Source organism: Setaria italica, chromosome I, assembly GCF_000263155.2.
Source record: "Setaria italica strain Yugu1 chromosome I, Setaria_italica_v2.0, whole genome shotgun sequence".
NCBI classification, from domain to species: domain Eukaryota; kingdom Viridiplantae; phylum Streptophyta; class Magnoliopsida; order Poales; family Poaceae; genus Setaria; species Setaria italica.
Window position 1 is genome coordinate 20,470,675 of NC_028450.1, and position 13,380 is coordinate 20,484,054.

At 47.3% G+C, this 13,380-nt stretch overlaps 1 pseudogene; it reads left to right on the top strand.

The window, feature by feature from the left end:
* Positions 1-13,018: 13,018 nt before the first annotated feature.
* LOC101766009 overlaps positions 13,019-13,380 on the top strand; it is a 25,609-nt pseudogene continuing 25,247 nt past the window's right edge.

The following is a 13,380-nucleotide window of genomic DNA, read 5'->3' on the forward strand; positions in this document are numbered from 1 at the left end:
TCGGCACGTCTTTCCAGAAGGTGTACGAGTGTGACGTAGAGTGCTGTGAGTACGCCGCAGCCATCACCTGTGCAGAGGACCCCGCGGTCCAGCTCGTGGAGAGCGCCGAGGACCTGCTCGACTCCAAGCAATCTGACACCTCCTTCGAAGCCACCGAAGGCGTCAAGGCGGTCCCCCTCGACCCCAGCAGTTCCGACGGCAGGACCGTACGGATAGGCGCTACCCTATCTCCCAAATAGGAAACAACGCTCATCGACTTCCTCCGCGCGAACAGCGACATTTTCGCGTGGAAACCCTCAGACATGCCCGGCATCCCGAGGGAAATCGCCGAGCATTCCTTGAACATCAAGGCCGGCTCCAAACCGATGAAGCAAGGCTTGCGATGCTTCGACGAGGAGAGGCGCAAGGCCATCGGCGAGGAGCTCCAGAAGCTTTTGGCGGTCGGATTCATCAAATAAGTGTACCACCTCGATTGGCTAGCTAATCTTGTTCTTGTACAAAAAAAGAATGGGAAATGGAGGATGTGTGTTGATTATACCGGTCTCAACAAGGCGTGTCCAAAGAATCCGTTTCCTTTGCCACGTATAGATTAGATAGTCGTTTCAACCGCAGGGTGCGAAACCCTTAGCTTCCTTTGTTGGGATATGAGGTAGGCTACACTAGCGCAAATCAAAATTTTTCTACCGCGTAAATGAAGAAAACTGCTGTATAAGGATCACGGGATTACCACTCGACGCACTGATGCGGAAGATGTAGATTCGCGTTGATGCAGCGAAGTTGATCAACGTAGTCGTACGTAGTCGATCATGTCAACGTCCAGCAGCTCCTCAGCAGCTCGTCCACGATCGCCCTCGTGCCGCGGCTCGACGTCGGTTCGTCGTGGCTCATCGGCGGCTCGTTGTGGCTCGTTGGCGGCTCGTCGTAGCTCGTCGGTGGCTCGTCCAAGTGCTGCAAGCGCAACACCTCCAATGTATCCACACGTGCAGGGAGGAAGCGTCGCAAGCCGGACTGCTAGGTCCGCGAGTTGCAACAGGCGAGGGTGTGGGAGGCGCGCGGCAGATGAGTTTTGCTATAAAGGTGTAAACCCTAGGGTGCCCCACCCCTCTATTTATAGAGGTTCCTAACGGGCCTCTGGGTTCGAGGCCCATCAGTACTTCTAAACCTAATCCAACTCGGATCACATCTGAATTGGGCTTCCAACCCCTTAAGTGTGTGACCCTATGGGTTCGGATACGTATAGACATGGCCCGAGTACTCCTACTCGGCCTAATAGTCGGTAGCGGCCTCTAGCAAGACGTGCCAACTCCTATACGCACACGAAGATCATATCAGACACACCATCACAATATTATATACATGCTATTCCCTTTGCCTCACGATATTTGGTCTAGCTTCAAGCCGACTGCTCTTTCTCGATCCTATGATTCAGAATCCCTTTGTAGGTTAACTCTTAACCGTACGTAGCATGGCTATGCATTTTTGGATCCGATCACTCGAGGGGCCCAGAGATATCACTCCCAATCAGAGAGGGGCAAATCCCATCTTGATTGACCATGTCTCATAGCATGCTTCTTGACAAACCCGAAAGCTACCTTTATAACTATCCTGTTACGGCATAGCGTTTGATAGCCCCTAAGTAAGTCGATCCACATCTTGAGTACATGCGACAATCTCAGGTCTAAGGACAAAGCGTATATGTTGTGTAAAGAGAGAACTACTTCTCATGTTGGGTCAGTCCTAGCATATGTCTCCACATGTGCCCATATTATTAGTTCAACATCTCCATGTCTATGACTTGTGAAACATAGTCATCAACTAATACATGTGCTAGTCTAATATTCATGTGTGTCCTCACATGAACTCCAACTAGGGACAACATTAGAATAACCATACAAGTAAAGAGTTTCACATACAATTCACATAATTGCAAATCAATTCAAGTAGCCTTTAATGGATATTCAAGGAACACAATATAAATCATGGATACAAATGGAATATCATCATCTCTATGATTGCCTCTAGGGCATACCTCCAACAGTCTCCCACTTGCACTAGAGTCAATCTAGAAGGTATCTAATACCCATAGCTCTTACATGCGCATCATGCTTAGCCTGCGAGAGTGGTTTTGTCAACAGATCAGAAATGTTTAGATCCGTGTGTATTTTGCATATCTTGATCTCACCCCGGTTAACGAAGTCTCAAATGAGATGAAATCGCCGCATTACGTGTTTGTTCTTCTGGTGGTTCCTTGGCTCCTTTGCTTGCGCAATTGCCCCATTGTTATCACAGTAGAGATTCAATGGGCTGGACGCATTCGGGAACACACCAAGCTCAATGAGGAAATTTCTTATCCAAACACCCTTCTTCGCGGCTTCCGAAACCGCGATGTACTTGGCTTCTGTCGTAGAATCGGCCACCGTCTCCTGCTTGGAACTCTTCCAACTAACAGCACCACCATTTAGTATGAACACAAATCCTGATTGTGACTTTGAGTCATCTCTGTCGAGTTGGAAACTAGCATCGGTGTAACCTGTTACAACGAGCTCCTCCTCACCTCCATAGACGAGGAACATATCTTTAGTCCTTCTCAAGTACTTAAGAATGTTTTTCACCGCTGTCCAGTGACTCTCAACTGGATCAGATTGGTGTCTGCTTGTCATACTTAGCGCATATGAAACATCTGGGCGAGTACTTATCATTGCATACATGATAGATCCAATAGCCGAGGCATATGGCACTCTACTCATGCGATCCCGCTCATCAGCAGTCGAAGGACACTGAGTCTTGCTGAGATATATGCCATGTGACGTAGGCAAGAACCCTTTCTTTGCCTCTTCCATGCTGAACCGCTTCCACACTTTGTCAATGTAAGTATCTTGGCTTAATCCTATAAGCCTTCTTGATCGATCTCTATAGATCTTAATGCCCAGAATATATGCCGCTTCCCCTAAGTCCTTCATCGAAAAACTATTTTTCAGTGAAGTCTTTACGGACTCAAGCATAGGAATGTTATTTCCAATCAGCAATATGTCATCCACATATAAGATTAGAAATACTACAGAGTTCCCACTAACCTTCTTGTAAAAACAAGACTCCTCTTCGTTCTTGGTGAAGTCAAACCCTTTGACCACTTCATCAAAATGAATGTTCCAACTCCTAGATGCTTGCTTCAATCCATAAATGGATCTCTGAAGCTTGCATACCTTTCCAGCATTTTTCGGATGGACAAAACCCTTAGGCTGTATCATATACACATCTTCAACTAGGTTTCCATTCAGGAAAGCTGTCTTGACATCCATCAGCCATATCTCATAATCGAAATATGCAGCTATAGCTAGAATAATCCGAATGGACTTAAGCATCACTACGGGCGAGAAGGTCTCGTCATAGTCAACTCCTTGAACTTGTTGAAAACCTTTTGCGACAAGTCATGCTTTATAGATGTGAACATTTCCATCCATGTCCTTTTTCTTCTTATAGATCCACTTGCACTCTATGGCTTTAACACCATCAAGTGGGTCAACCAAGTTCCAAACTTGATTGTCTCCCGTGGACTCTATTTTAGATTGCATGGCACTCTGCCATTTTTCGGAGTCTGGGTCCATCATTGCTTCTGCATATGTTGCAGGCTCATCATTGTACAACAATAATATTTCTCGCATTTCGCGGAGCCTTGCCGACCTTCGTGGTTGTGGCGGTGTCATGTGTATCTCACTTTGCCCTCTGACCGGTTATAGAAATAATATCCCAAAGTTTCCTTTGGATATCCCACGAAAATGCACTTATCCGACTTGGGTGTGATCTTGTCCGACTGAAGTCACTTGACAAACACTTCACATCCCCAAATCTTTAGAAAAGACAAACTGGGAACCTTTCCAGTCCACATCTCATATGGCGTCTTAACTATGGATTTAGATGGTACCCTATTAAGTGTGAAAGCTATTGTTTCTAGAGCGTATCCCCAAAATGACAATGGTAGGTCCGACTGGCTCATCATTGATCGAACCATGTCTAACAAAGTTCAATTACGTCGCTCGGATACACTGTTTCTCTGAGGTGTTCCAGGCGGCGTAAGTTATGGAACAATTCCGCAACTCTTTAGATGATTTCTAAACTCGTGGCACAAATACTCGCCTCCATGATCAGATCATAAGGCCTTAATTTTCTGCCACGCCGATTTTCAACTTCATTCTGAAATTCCTTGAATTTTTCAAAGGTTTCAGACTTGTGCCTCATCAAGTAGACATAGCCATATCTACTAAAATAATCAGTGAAAGTTATGAAGTATTGGAATCCTCTGCTATCCGTCGTGCTCATTGGTCCGCATACATCGCTATGTACAAGTTCTCTCAGGAAAACCTATGAAAGGCATCTTGGTCATCTTGCCTTGCAAGCAAGGCTCACATGTCTCGTATGATTCAAAATCAAACGAAGTTAGAAGTCCATCAGAATGGAGCTTCTTCATGCGTTTTTCACTTATATGACCCAAACGATAATGCCACAAATAGGTAGGACTCAAATCATTAGGCTCAGGCCTTTTAGCACTTACGTTACAAATAGGTGAACCATCAAGATTTAAAACAAACAATCCATTCACAATGGGTGCAAAAGCCATAAACATATCATTCTTAGAGATCACACAACCATTGTTTTCACTCGCAAATGAATAACCATCCTTCATCAAGCATGAAGGAGACAAAATGTTTTGACTTAAACTAGGAACGAAATAACAATTATTCAACTCCATAATAAATCCTGACGGGAGGTGGAGTTGCATCATCCCGACGCTCAACGCAGCAACTCTTGCATTATTGCCCACGCGGAAATCAACTTCTCCTCTTTCCACGCTTCTACTTCTTTATCATTCCCTGCATCGAATTGCAAATATGAGCAACTGATCCGGTATCAAATACCCAAGAATTAACAATTGTATCAGCGATAAATATGTCATCTATAACATTAATAACAAGTGTACTTGAGGTGGAAGTACTCTTACTTCCGCCATTCTTCAACGAAGCTATGCTTGCAATTTCTCTTCCAGTGACCAAGTTCATGATAGTAAAAGCACTCTTTGTCTGGAGCAACCGTTGAGTGTAACCAGCAATCTTGATTACGTGTGGTCCTACTGTTGCGCCTTCTGCTAGCTTGCTCTCCACAAAGGCCTTAGACACATTGAACCTTTCAGTCCTGGCCTGTGTTTGGAACATGTCTCTAAACGCCATGATCATATCATGCACCTCATGGTTTGTTTCGAACTGCATCTGCAGCTAGGGTTCCATGCAAGCAAGCATAAGGCATCTTACTTCGAGGTTAGCATCACATGCTTTCTTGTAAGCATTCTTAGCAGCAGCAGGTGCATCATGAGCAGGTTCTTCTGGTAGTGGGTTGTCTAGAACATCTTCCTTTTTCTCAGCCCTAAGAACAATTCTCAGGTTACGGATCCAATCCGAGTAGTTTGTTCCATTCAACTTGTCCTTCTCAAGGACCGAACGCAAAGCAAACGGTGTAGTGCTGCTAGGTGCCATTTAATCTACAACAAAAGTAATGCAAAATACACGAAGACAAACGTATCCATGATAGAGCAAATCACATTAAACTATTTTAACAGAATCTACTCCCACTAAAATCAATATCCCTCTATTGATACTTAGTGATTCAGGATCCACAACTAACAAGTCTACTAGTGAGCTTTAGCATCACCGCTAGCAAACAAGGTAGATCGGTAAGCAACTTCTTGCTAATCATATCATATATGACTCCTGTTATTGGGTGACATCTCCATGTCTCGGCACCCAACCTTTATGCCCCAAGGTCCTTAACCATTAAGATAACCTTGTTAAGCAAACTAACCCTTATGCGTGTAAGTGTCCGACACAAACCCGTCTAGTCAAGGAAAACTAGTGGCACCCTAATTTCATAGACCCACCACTAATTGTACAAGACATGGGACGGTGCAAGTTTTAGTTGGGAGGGCATACTAACTTAAACTTAGTGAGGGATCGTTCTACTTCTAACATCACAGCATGCAGAAAGTAAAACATAAATAGAATAGCATTCACACAGTTGTGACACAGTATGGCCCGTTTTCTTATGGTGATCGCCATCTCCACAGAACCTGTCCACCATGGTGATCTCCATCTCCATGTTCCATGTGCACCATCCTCCTGGTGATGAGTCCTACAAGAACTAGAACATGCTATTACGCCTAATAGCTAGTAAAGAAGCTAATAATGAAGATTACATAGTTGCTTGGATCATCACAGATTGGTACGCAGACCATTAAATACATTAAAGTGACAACACATATGGCTGTAGCCATGTTACCGTACGCGCGACACGCAGGTCACGAATGAGTTACACACATGCATCACATACACAAAAGGGGCCATACTAATCACAAGATACATACATCCTGCAAAACAAAGTTAGGCGTTCTAACAATCCAAACTTCGGAGGCCCGAAACTCCATCTTCCAAGCCGAATTTAGGAAATCTAATTTCACCAAAAATGGCAAAGCGGTTGGATTTCATGTGTAACTTTTTCTGTAGATCAATTTTCATATAAAATTCGCCCCGATCCGAGATCTTACTGAAAAGTTACAGCTGATTTACCGAAGCACATGCACACGGCAAAATCCCGACCCGGTAGTAGATCCAATCTACTATTGCACATGTCATACGCCTAGCGTATGAACCTGGATTTCGATTCGACCAATCACATTGATCTTTGCTCGCTGCAAGTGGCATTACGTGTATCACTTAACTCCGATGGTGGAAATCCGACCGGTAGGAGTATATCGTTACACAACCATTGCAGCAAGAACACGAAACCAGGACATAGATCAAACTGAAAACTCGCATATCTCCATATGCACACATCCTGAATCCAAAACTAAACAGCTACGGCTCTGATACCACTGTTGGGATACGAGGTAGGCTACACTAGCGCAAATCAAAAATTTTCTACCGGTAAACCAGGAAAACTGTCGTATAAGGATCACGAGATTACCACTCGACGCACTGATGCGGAAGATATAGATTCGCGTCGATGCAGCGAAGTCGATCAGCGTAGTCGTACGTAGTTGATCACGTCGACGTCCAGCAGCTCCTCAACAGCTCATCCACATGCAGAAAGATCGCACTCGTGTCGCGGCTCGTCGTCGGCTCGTCGTGGCTCGTCGGCGGCTCGTCGTGGCTCGTTGGCGGCTCGTTGTAGCTCGTCCAAGTGCTGCAGGCGCAACACCTCCAAGGTATCCAGACGTGCAGGGAGGAAGCGTCGCAAGCCGTACTGCTAGGTCTGTGAGTTGCAACAGGCGAGGGTGTGGGAGGCGCGCGGCAGATGTGTTTCGCCAAAAGGTGTGAACCCCAGGGCGCCCCCACCCCTCTATTTATAGAGGTTCCTAACAGGCCTCTGGGTCTGAGGCCCATTAGTACTTTTAAACCTAATCCAACTTGGATCACATCCGAATTGGGCTTCCAGCCCCTTAAGTGTGTGACCCTATGGGTTCGGATACGTATAGACATGGCCCGAGTACTCCTACTCGGCCTAATAGTCGGTAGCGGCCTCTAGCAAGACGTGCCAACTCCTATACGCACACGAAGATCATATCAGACAAACCATCATAATATTATATACATGCTATTCCCTTTGCCTCACGATATTTGGTCTAGCTTCAAGCCGACTGCTCTTTCTCGATCCTATGATTCAGAATCCCTTTGTAGGTTAACTCTTAACCGTACGTAGCATGGCTATGCATTTTTGGATCCGATCACTCGAGGGGCCTAGAGATATCACTCTCAATCAGAGAGGGGCAAATCCCATCTTGATTGACCATGTCTCATAGCATGCTTCTTGACAAACCCGAAAGCTACCTTTATAACTACCCTGTTACGGCGTAGCGTTTGATAGCCCCTAAGTAAGTCGATCCACATCTTGAGTACATGCGACAATCTCAGGTCTAAGGACAAAGCGTATATGTTGTGTAAAGAGAGAACTACTTCTCATGTTGGGTCAGTCCTAGCACATGTCTCCACATGTGCCCACATTATTAGTTCAATGTCCATGACTTGTGAAACATAGTCATCAACTAATACATGTGCTAGTCTAATATTCATGTGTGTCCTCACAGGAACTCCGACTAGGGACAACTTTAGAATAACCATACAAGTAAAGAGTTTCACATACAATTCACATAATTGAAAATCAATTCAAGTAGTCTTTAATGGATATTCAAGGAACACAATATAAATCATGGATACAAATGGAATATCATCATCTATATGATTGCCTCTAGGGCATACCTCCAACACCTCTAGCGTGTGGGACAGCAGGCGGTGGCACCATTGGCACGCGCGCGGGGCGAGGCTGGAGGTGCAGAGCATCTTCCGGCCATAGGCCCAGCAAGATTGCGAGCGGCAGCGGTGTTATTGCATCGCGCTTGCACTGGGCAGCGGGGGCATCGAGCTATCGTGGGCGAGGGGCTGGTTGGCGCGGCGGTGCTGGTCAGCGGGTGGTATCACGGGGGCGTGCGCGGAGCAGCGGGTAGGGAGTGTGACTGGGCGGGGTGGATGCGGCGCAGAGGGGCGGGATATCCTCGGCGCGGGACTAGGCAGTCGCTGGTTGTCGTTTGGTCCTGTCGCGGGCCGCGGTTGGGCAGCGGTGGCCCGCCGATAAAGCCAGCCATGTGGCAGCAGTGCACCGGAGTGCGTGGCGCGTGTGCTCTACACGGCACGCGGCTCGGTGCTGGCCAACGTGCCACATTTTGGGCGCGATTTAAACCAAAATTTTCAACTAAACTTCAAATTTTCCCAAACTGAGATGTGTTGTCCCCAAAACAAAGTTTAAGTTCTATAAAAGGTTTGAGTTCCATTTCAGGATAGATTTGGTTTTTGAAGAGCTCCAAAATTTGGTAGAACACACGAATTCAGACTTAGCTGTTTTTCTGAGTTTGGCCGAGTTGACCGTTTTGGCTATCTTTGACACAAGTTTTGAAGGTTCTTGTTGAGATCTGGCCCTGGATCAAATAAGTGAATTTGTAGAAGACTTGAAGTACTCCAACTTTTATAAAGGGTTTGATTTGAGTTCATAAACAAATTTGTGAGAGCTAGGGCTGCCAATTTAAGGAATTTCACTGTTTTTAGCACTTAGAGTTTTTGAAGTGGATTTGAGTTGTTACTGATTTTGATTCTAGTTTTTGAACGCCTTCCTCTCCAAATCAGCAAAAGTGCTAATAAGGAAATTTGTTTGTTTTGCAAAGTTCTTCAACTCTTATATTGCCAAAAATTCAAATTCTTATATAAAATTCAAAGTTTTGAGCTACCTCCTATTTGAGCCTCAAAGGGCATTTTAGTCCTTTCATGAGCTTGATTAGTTACTAACTACTTCTCTTAGGCTTAAACAAGGTTAGTTAAGCTAGGATCGTTACAAGCACACAACATCTAAGCCCCGCACCGAAGGGGGAGAGAGAGAGAGGGAGCGAGGGAGGGAGGCGGCGTACTTATGCTGCTCAGCCACCACCACCAGTTGCTGCCGCCGCTGCTCCTCATCTTGCCGGTTGCCTCCGCCGTCGGATCTAAGGGAGAGGTGGCTGCTACTCCAAGATCCACACGCTGCTTGAGCTCCAAGATCTAGGCGCAGCTCCTCCACGCCTTGCCAATGCTCCGCCGTTGCGCCCTCCCACCAGAGCTCCGCCGCTCATTGCCCCGCCACACCCTGCCGATGCTCCGCCACCTCGCTGCGCCCTTCCTTCTTGCCTCTACCACTTATTTCCCCGCTGCTGCTCCTCGCCACATGTAAGTGGTGAGGGGCGAGCGGAGGGTGGAGGAGAGGGGCCGCGATGGGATCTATGGGATAGAGGAAGGGGATTCAGCGAGGGAGAGAGAGGGGATTCGGTGGGGAGAATAGAGAGGCTTGGGTGAGAGGACGAGGGGACAAGCGGATAAGTGTGGGGATGGGGGTGAGCGTGGGGAAAGAGAGAAGGGAGGGGTGACGCGTGCGGGGAAGTTGCCATTTAGTACCGAGTGAAGCCTCCACACAATACTAAAGGCTCTCAGGCACATTAGTACCGGTTGGAGGCTTCAACTGGTACTAATTGGCAACCTTTAGTACCGGATGAAACCTCCTCCCGGCACTAAAGACCCTCATGGGGGACTCCTCGGGGACTAGCCGTTAGGCCTGGTACTAATGCTCACATTAGTATCGGATCAAAATGTAGCCGATACTGAGCCTCGGGACCAATGCTACATTTTCCAGTAGTCCGACCAAACCTAAAAATGGTTTCTCTAGTAGTTCTCATCTCACAGTTCATCGTCACAATACAAATGTACACATGCCAGAGGGTAACAATGGTACTCATGCATCATTGGTTAACATAAAAAAAGTCTGGATAACAGACAATTCAGAAGTGCGTCCTTGAAGGCTCGAAGGCCATCTTGGTTAATGGACTTCAAGGCAACAGCCTGCGCATGACTTCCTTTGATTCTACCGGGGGAATCAAACAGAAGCCCTGCGAGAATCAATTAACTCCACACGGAAGAACTTCGAGCGAACTCTTGCCAAACACTATGGCAAGAAGGATATGTCAAGCAATAGGGAAAATTTGAGCAGCTAAGGTCATCCATGCATGGAAAATAAAAAAGTACAAGGACAAACCATTTCATCTATTTCAAAACCAAATTATTTACAGCAATAAGATAAGTTTAAACCTTAACATACAAATCAAGGAGCTAATCATTTCTATAATTCTAGCTATGCTTTCGATGGAACATGCCGTTGTGATACATTAAAATAACCAGATTATGTTTCACGTTTGTACTAATATATATTTGCCATCATGATCAACATTTCAAATTGCAAGTTTTACGTTTCATGAATATTATATCTTTGGCATCACTTTCACCAGTCTCCACCGCAAATTGCTGGTGGCATGCGGGTTTAAATATTTAGAAAACAAAAGTAGTTTTCGCTACTACAGTCTACCATACATGGTCTCTATGAGCGCTAGAGGTCAGCTAAGTTCCAACTATCTGATAACACTATGACATTTATCATGAAATACCAAATTTTAGGAGAAAATTCAATTTCAGGGCTTGAGTATGTCTGCTAGCAAAAATACTTTTTGGGTACAAGAACAGAAGAGATCCCCTATCTGTCTAGTGGCCTGCTATAGTATCATCTCTCTTTTGTTTATTAGATTTAAGTTGATCTCTTGTCGGCCTGTTGGCCTGCTCGAGGTTCACGTGAATGCGGCCTGTTGCCAGCTGCCACCAACCCCTGGCCTACATAAGACACGGCATGCGATTGTGGCCCAAATTACTGTGGGAGCAGGCAGATCAGATTCCAAGCGCATTGATCTTAATAAAAGAAAAAGATTCCAAGCGCATAGCTGGAAAATGACGACAAGCAGCTACACAGCCTTCCACCCCACCATGAAGCTGACACAGTCTAGTGGACGCCACAGCCATGGCTGCCGTCCTCCCGTAGGCGCCTCCGCTGTGGCACTGTCACCAATCATCACCGGTGCTCTGGCGTCGCCGCCCGGCAAGCAAATGCTGCTGGTTCGACAGGTCCCCCCAGCCTTGCCGTAGGGAGGCATCAGCATTCACTTGTTTGCGCGTCTTAGGGAGCCTGATGCATGCTAAAGTTCATGCAGTGGCTTAGTTCGTTCCTGTTTCAGAATCCCTAGCACATGGCATGTAACCGCGTCGTGAGATGGCATGACAAGATAGGGCAGCATGGCGTGCGTGAGTTCGTGGAGTTAGCGGCTGCGGCCGGTTGTTTGTTTCATCTATTTAAGTAATGAAAGATTCAGAAAATGTCGCTTGGTCGTGGCACAAAAGAGTTTTTGGTGTTTTAGTTGTTCGCGTGTGTTCGTGCTCTAGGGGTGTTCTTTATCATCTCCGGCGAGCAATTGGTAGCGGTGAAGGTTTCAATTGGCATCAGAGCCAGTTTTCAGCGTTGGGACCATGATCAAGCAATCCAGTGGGCGTTCATGGTACATCCACGTTCAGCCTCGCCACCACGGCGGACTCGCTGGCAGATGCTGCCACTATCAGGGTATAGGCGGTGGTGCGTTCGGAAGCCACAGTGGAACTGGCGGAGGCACACCCGAAGGCAGTGGCGGCCGCGGCGAGAGAAGCCTAGTGATCCACCGCGTCACCAAGGAGCACATCACCAAGGAGATCAGCAGCGGCGGCTACTTCCCGGTGCTCACGAAGACGAACTACTTGGACTGGGCAGTGCTCATGCGTGTGATGCTGTAGCCGTGGAGCCTGTGGTTGACGGTGAGCATGGGCACCGACGACTACGTGGAGGACCGCATGGCGCTAGAGGTGATCTCCAAGGTGGTCCCGGTGGAGATGAAGGAGACGATCGCCAACAAGGTGACCGCCAAGATCGCGTGGGACGCGATTAGGAGGATGCACTTCGGCATGGAGCGCATCCGCAAGGCCAAGGAGAACACGATGTGTCGCAACTTCGACGCCCTCAAGTTTTGCAATGGGGAGATGGTGGACGACTTCATCATCTGCATCAACGGGCTCGCGAATCAGCTCGCAGTCCTTGGCGATGGCTCAACTAAAGAGGAGATCGTCTGCAAGCTTCTCCTGGCGCTTCCCGCGAGGTACTTGACCTCAGCAAGCTCTTGGTGGTGGAGCTGATCAGGAGGCTCAAGGCGGCGGAGGAACGCCACGACCTTGGCGGAAGTAGCGGTGCAGCTGGCCGGCTCAACCTCACTAAGGAAGAGTTGGTCGCGCGCATCTCGTCGTAGCTACAGCTCGGTGGGGATGGCTCATCCCCGGGGTCAAGCCAGCGAAGGAGCCACGGCTGAGGATGCGGAAAGGGCCATGTCGGAGGGCAGCCACTAAAGACCGGTGGCAGCGACGGCAGTGGCATGAACGGGCCCATCGACGATGACCAGTGCAAGTACTGCGGCAAGAAAGGCCACTAGGCCCGCGAGTGCCGAAAGAAGAAGCGCGATGAGGCGGCGCATATAGCCGAAGCTGATGAAGGGGAGGAGCCCATGTTGATGCTGGCCACTACAAAGGTCAACGCGGCCTCTTCCTCGCAGCCGATGCCGCCCGCATTGCCATCGACGCTGGCGAAATCTGCCTCAATCCACCTCGAGGAGAACAACCTCTTCGTCCAGCTAGGCAACGGGCGTGAGGGGGAGTCCACCCGATGGATCCTTGACATGGGCACCACCAACCACATGATAGGCATCGCGTCGGTTTTCTGTTATTTGGACTTCGGTATCTTCTTATCTTTGTAGTCCTGTGTATCCTTCGTTTTCTTCTTTTATTGGCTTGTTTTTTTTTTTTTTTTTTGCATTTTGTTTAATCTCCTACTGTTCTTTTTGTTTTTCTTTTTTTCTTTTTCTCTTTT